This window comes from Capra hircus, chromosome 5, assembly GCF_001704415.2.
Source record: "Capra hircus breed San Clemente chromosome 5, ASM170441v1, whole genome shotgun sequence".
Lineage (NCBI taxonomy): Eukaryota > Metazoa > Chordata > Mammalia > Artiodactyla > Bovidae > Capra > Capra hircus.
In genome coordinates, this window is record NC_030812.1 from 111,006,720 (window position 1) to 111,013,782 (window position 7,063).

Sequence of the window (7,063 nt, forward strand, 5' to 3'; positions counted from 1 at the left end):
AATTAGAAAAACCACATTCTACCCCTCACCCACAACATACTGTGACACCAGGTTTCAGGACTTAAACTTCTGTTACTTAGGTACCATCCTCATGGATCTCTGCCAGTTTCAGAACCATCAAGTTTACTTTCATAATACCTTTGCTGATTGATAGTCTTTGACTGGAATTCAAAAGTAGGAAGTAAAGAGCTACCTGGAGTAACAAGCAAATTTGGCCTTGGAATACAAAATGAAGCAGGTCAAAGACTAACAGTTTTGCCAAGAGAATGCACAAGTGATAACAAACACCCTTTTCCAACAACACAAGAGATGACTCTACACGTGGACATCACCAGACTGTCAATACCGAAATCAGATTGATTATATTCTTTGCAGCCAAAGATGGAACAGCTCTATGCAGTCAGCAAAAACAAGACCAGGAGCTGACTGTGGCTCAGATCATGAACTCCTATTGCCAAATTCAGATTGAAATTGAAGAAAACAGAGAAAACCACTAGACCATTCAGGTATGACCTAAATAAAATCCCTTACGATTATACAGTGGAAGTGACAAATAGATTCAAGGGATTAGATCTGATAGAGAGAGTGCCTGAAAAACTATGGACGGAGGTTTGTGACATTGTATAGGAGGCAGTGATCAAGAACATCCCCAAGAAAAAGAAATGCAAAAGGGCAAAATGGTTGTCTCACGAAGCCTTACAAATAGCTAAGAAAAGAAGAGAAGCTAAAGGCAGAGGAGAAAAGCAAAGATATTCCCATTTGAATGCAGAGTTCCAAAGAATAGCAAGGAGACATAAGAAAGCCTTCCTCAGTGATCGATGCAAAGAACTAGAGGAAAACAATAAAATGGGAAAGGCTAGACATCTCTACAAGAATATTAGAGATACCAAGGGAACATTTCATGCAAAGATGGGCACAATAAAGGACAGAAATGGTATGGACCTAACAGAAGCAGAAGATATCAAGAAGTGGCAAGAATACACGGAACTATACAAAAAAGATCTTCATGACCCAGATAACCATGATGGTGTGATCACTCACCTAGAGGCAAACATCCTGGAATGCAAAGTCAAGTGGGCCTTAGGAAGCATCACTACGAACAAAGCCAGTGGAGGTGATGGAATTCCAATTGAGCTATTTCAAATCGTGAAAGATGATGTTGTGAAAGTGCTGCACTCAGCAAATTTGGAAAACTCAGCAGTGGCCACAGGACTGGAAAAGGTCAGTTTTCATTCCAATCCCAAAGAAAGGCAATGCCAAAGTTTGGCAATGCCAAACTACCACACAACTGTACTCATCTCATACACTAGCAAAGTAATGCTCAAAATTCTCCAAGCCAGGCTTCAACATTACATGAACCGTGAGCTTACAGATGTTCAAGCTGAATTTAGAAAAGGCAGAGGAACCAGAGACCAAACTGCCAACATCTGCTGGATCATTGAAAAACCAAGAGTTCCAGAAAAATATCTACTTCTGCTTTATTGACTATGCCAAAGCCTTTGACTATGTGGATCACAGCAAACTGGAAAATCCTTAAACAGATGGAAATAGCAGACAACCTTTTCTGCCTCATGAGGATTCTGTATGCAGGTCAAGAAGCAACAGTTAGAACTGGACATGAACAACAGACTGGTTCCAAATTGGGAAAGGAGTATGTCCAGGCTATAGATTGTCACCCTGCTTATTTAACTTATATGCAGAGTACATCATGAGAAACACTGGACTGGATGAAGCACAGGCTGGAATCAAGATTGCTGGGAGAAATATCAATAACCTCAAATATGCAGATGACACCACCCTTATGGCAGAAAGTGAAGAACTAAAGAGCCTCTTGATGAAAGTGAAAGATGAGAGTGAAAAAGTTGGCGTAAAGCTCAACATTCAGAAAACGAAGATCATGCCATCCAGTCCCATCACTTCATGGCAAGTAGATGGGAAAACAATGGAAACAGAGATTTTGTTTGGGCTCCAAAATCACTCGAGATGGTGGTGACTGCAGCCATGAAATTAAAAGATGCTAGCTCCTTGGAAGAAAAACTAAAACCAACCTAGACAGCATATTAAAAAGCAGAGATATTACTTTACCAACAAAGGTCTGTGTAGTCAAAACTATGTATGGTTTTTCCAGTAGTCATGTATGGATGTGAGAGTTGGACTATAAAAAAAGCTGAGTGCCTTAGAATTGGTGCTTTTGAACTGTGGTGTTGAAGAAGACTCTTGAGTCCCTAGGACTGCAAGGAGACCCAACCAGTCAATCCTAAAGGAAATCAACCCTGAATATTCATTGCAAGGACTGATGTTGAAGCTGAAACTCCAATACTTCGGCCACCTCATGCACAGAACAGACTCATTGCAAAAGACCCTGATGCTGGGAAAGATTGAAGGCGGGAGAAGGGGACGACAGAGGATGAGGTGGTTGGATGGCATCACCGACGCGATGGACATGAGTTTGAGTGAGCTCTGGGAGTTGGTGATGGACAGAGAAGCCTGGCATGCTGCAGTCCATGGGGTTGCAGAGAGACACACAGAGTGACTGAACTGAACTGACTGCTTATTACAGCCAGAGGCCCAATGTTTTACGCCTTTTATCACATTTACTCCCAGGAGAGGGCGCTAACAGTGTTTACCTGGTCCTGTTTTCACAAAATTTGGAAATATTTCAATTGCGACTGGTTAAGATCCATTTATAACTCTGGGGCTTCACTGGTGGTGCAGACGGTAAAGAATCTTTCTGCAATGCGAGACGTGGGTTCCATCCCTGGGTTGGAAAGATACCCTGGAGAAGGGCATGGCAACCCATTCCTGTTCTCTTGCCTGGAGAATACCCACGGACAGAGACAGGCAGGCTACAGTCCACAGGGTTGCAGAGTCGGACATGACTGAGCAACTAAGCACGTACATTTAGTGTTGCTACAGTGACCACAGGTAAGTTACAAAGCAAGTTGGGGAGATAGTTGGACTTAGGGATACCTATTCATATGTATTAACATGTTACTACTAGACCTCCTGTTTTAGGAATCTCTCCCAGGAATACTCCCACCACTCCCTAGTCATGACATGAAGGTGCAGGTCCAAGTTAAATGAAGGCAGGATTCGGCACTGGAATACAGAACCCTGTCTGCTGGTAATCTTAATCGGAGGACTCAGCCCTTGTGGACTCCTACTTAATTTGGACACTCTCTCAAGAAAACACTGCATTATGTAGCATACAGACTATAAACACACTTTATGAATCCTTTTACAGTGGTAATTGAACACAATTTTTCTTATTTCCCGTTTGTACGGTATGATATGCAGACAGCATGTCCATCTCTGAAATCTTCTGCATACCAGCTATCAAAAAATAATTTCACATCTTAGTATTCCGAATTATGTACTACTTTTCTTAAAAGAGAGCTCCCTGAACTATACAAGCATTAAGTCCCACACTATAGAAACAGTATATTAAATCTTTAGCCTCCTTCTGTTCACACCTGTATTATCAGCACAAAATAAAAAAGGAACTTAGAATTGGTCACCTTCCTGTTCATTTCTGCACTTGCATATGTCAGGTTACACAACCTGAAAACGTCCCAGTGATATGTACTAAAGAACATCCTTATTATATAACAGGATACCTAGATTTTCATAGTATTTACACACATTTATGCTAGGCCTCTAGGCCCTCCTGTGCCTGTGCAGCCTCGGGTTGGTCCTCCCGGCCACCGGCCCTGGCCTCGGGCGTGGGTGGCTCCTCCCAGCTGCCGCCCCTGGCCTCGGGCTCATGGTGGCTCCTCAGGGTCACTGCCCCTGGTCTCGGGTGTGAGGTGGCTTCTCCCGGCCGCCCCTGACCTCGGACGCGGGGTAGCAGGCACAGGAGGGCCTAGAGGAGCTATCCCACGTTGAAGATCAGGAAAGGTGGCGGTAAGGAGATACCCCTCATCCAAGGTAAGGAGCAGCGGCTGTGCTTTGCTGGAGCAGCCGTGAAGAGATACTCCACGGCCAAGGTAAGAGAAACCCAAGTAAGATGGTAGGTGTTGCAAGAGGGCATCAGAGAGCAGACACACTGAAACCATACTCACAGAAAACTAGTCAATCTAATCACACTAGGACCACAGCCTTGTCTAACTCAATGAAACCAAGCCATGCCTGCGGGGCAACCCAAGACGGGCGGGTCATGGTGGAGAGGTCTGACAGAATGTGGTCCACTAGAGAAGGGAATGGCAAGCCACTTCAGTATTCTTGCCTTGAGAACTCCATGAACAGTATGAAAAGGCAAAATGATAGGATACCAAAAGAGGAACTCCCCAGGTCATTAGGTGCCCAATATGCTACTGGAGATCAGTGGAGAAATAACTCCAGAAAGAATGAAGGGATGGAGCCAAAGCAAAAACAATACCCAGTTGTGGATGTGACTAGTGATAGAAGCAAGATCCGATGCTGTAAAGACCAATATTGCATAGGAACCTGGAATGTCAGGTCCATGAATCAAGGCAAATTGGAAGTGGTCAAACAAGAGATGGCAAGGGTGAACGTTGACATTCTAGTAATCAGCGAACTAAAATGGACTGAAATGGGTGAATTTAACTCAGATGACCATTATATCTACTACTGCAGGCAGGAATCCCTCAGAAGAAATGGAGTAGCCATCATGGTCAACAAGAGAGTCCGAAATGCAGTACTTGGATGCAGTCTCAAAAACGACAGAATGATCTGTTCGTCTCCAAGGCAAACCATTCAATATCAGTTATCCAAGTCTATGCCCCAACCAGTAATGCTGAAGAAGCTGAAGTTGAACGGTTTTATGAAGACATACAAGACCTTTTAGAACTAACAGCCAAAAAAGATGTCCTTTTCATTATAGGGGACTGGAATGCAAAAGTAGGAAGTCAAGGAACACCTGGAGTAACAGGCAAATTTGGCCTTGGAATGCGGAATGAAGCAGGGCAAAGACTAACAGAGTTTTGCCAAGAAAATGCACTGGTCATAGCAAACACCCTCTTCCAATAACACAAGAGAAGACTCTACACATGGACATCACCAGATGGTCAACACCGAAATCAGATTGATTATATACTTTGCAGCCAAAGATGGAGAAGTTCTATAAACAAAAACAAGACCAGGAGCTGACTGTGGCTCAGATCATGAACTCCTTATTACAAACTCAGATTCAAATTGAAGAAAGTAGTGAAAACCGCTAGACCATTCAGGTATGGCCTAAATCAAATCCCTTATGATTATACAGTGGAAGTGAGAAATAGATTTAAGGGCCTAGATCTGATAGAGTGCCTGATGAACTATGGAATGAGGTTTGTGACATTGTACAGGAGACAGGGATCAAGACCATCCCCATGGAAAAGAAATGCAAAAAAGCAAACTGGCTGTCTGGGGAGGCCTTACAAATAGCTGTGAAAAGAGAGGCGAAAAGCCAAGGAGAAAAGGAAAGATATAAGCATCTGAATGCAGAGTTTCAGAGAATAGCAAGAAGAGATAAGAAAGCCTTCTTCAGAGATCAATGCAAAGAAATACAGGAAAACAACAGAATGGGAAAGACTAGAGATCTCTTCAAGACAATGAGATACCAAGGGAACATTTCATGCAAAGATGGGCTCGATAAAGCACAGAAATGGTATGGACCTAACAGAAGCAGAAGATGTTAAGAGGAGGTTGCAAGAATACACAGAACTGTACAAAAAAGATCTTCATGACCTGGATAATCATGATGGTGTGATCACTCATCTAGAGCCAGATATCTTGGAATGTGAAGTCAAGTGGGCCTTAGAAAGCATCACTACGAACAAAGCTAGTGGAGGTGATGGAATTCCAGTGGAGCTGTTTCAAATCCTGAAAGATGATGCTGTGAAAGTGCTGCACTCAATATGCCAGCAAATTTGGAAAACTCAGCAGTGGCCACAGGACTGGAAAAGGTCAGTTTTCATTCCAATCCCAAAGAAAGGCAATGCCAAAGAATGCTCAAACTATCGCACAATTGCACTCATCTCACATGCTAGTAAAGTAATGCTCAAAATTCTCCAAGCCAGGCTTCAGCAATACATGAACCGTGAACTCCGATGTTCAAGCTGGTTTTAGAAAAGGCAGAGGAACCAGAGATCAAATTGCCAACATCAGCTGGATCATGGAAAAAGCAAGAGAGTTCCAGAAAAACATCTATTTCTGCTTTATTGACTATGCCAAAGCCTTTGACTGTGTGGATCACAACAAACTATGGAAAATTCTGAAAGAGATGGGAATACCAGTCAGAACTGGACATGGAACAACAGACTGGTTCCAAATAGGAAAAGGAGTGTGTCAAGGCTGTATATTGTCACCCTGCTTATTTAACTTATATGCAGAGTACATCATGAGAAATGCTGGGCCGGGAGAAACACAAGCTGGAATCGAGACTGCTGGGAGAAATATCAATCACCTCAGATATGCAGATGACACCACCCTTATGGCAGAAAGTGAAGAGGAGCTAAAAAGCCTCTTGATAAAAGTGAAAGAGGAGAGTGAAAAAGTTGGCTTAAAGCTCAACATTCAGAAAACGAAGATCATGGCATCTGGTCCCATCACTTCACGGGAAATAGATGGGGAAACAGTAGAAAGAGTGTCAGACTCTCTTTGTGCTCCAAAATCACTGCAGATGGTGACTGCAGCCATGGAATTAAAAGACGCTTACTCCTTGGAAGAAAAGTTATGACCTACCTAGATAGTATATTCAAAAGCAGAGACATTACTTTGCCGACTAAGATCCGTCTAGTCAAAGCTATGGTTTTTCCTGTGGTCATGTATGGATGTGAGCTGGACTGTGAAGAAGGGTGAGTGCCGAAGAATTGATGCTTTTGAACTGTGGTGTTGGAGAAGACTCTTCAGAGTCCCTTGGACTGCAAGGAGATCCAACCAATCCATTCTGAAGGAGATCAACCCTGGGATTTCTTTGGAAGGAATGATGCTAAAGCTGAAGCTCCAGTACTTTGGCCACCTCACGCAGAGTTGACTCACTGGAAAAGACTGATGCTGGCAAGGATTGCGGACAGAAGGGGACGACCGAGGAGGAGATGGTTGGATGGCATCACGGACTCGA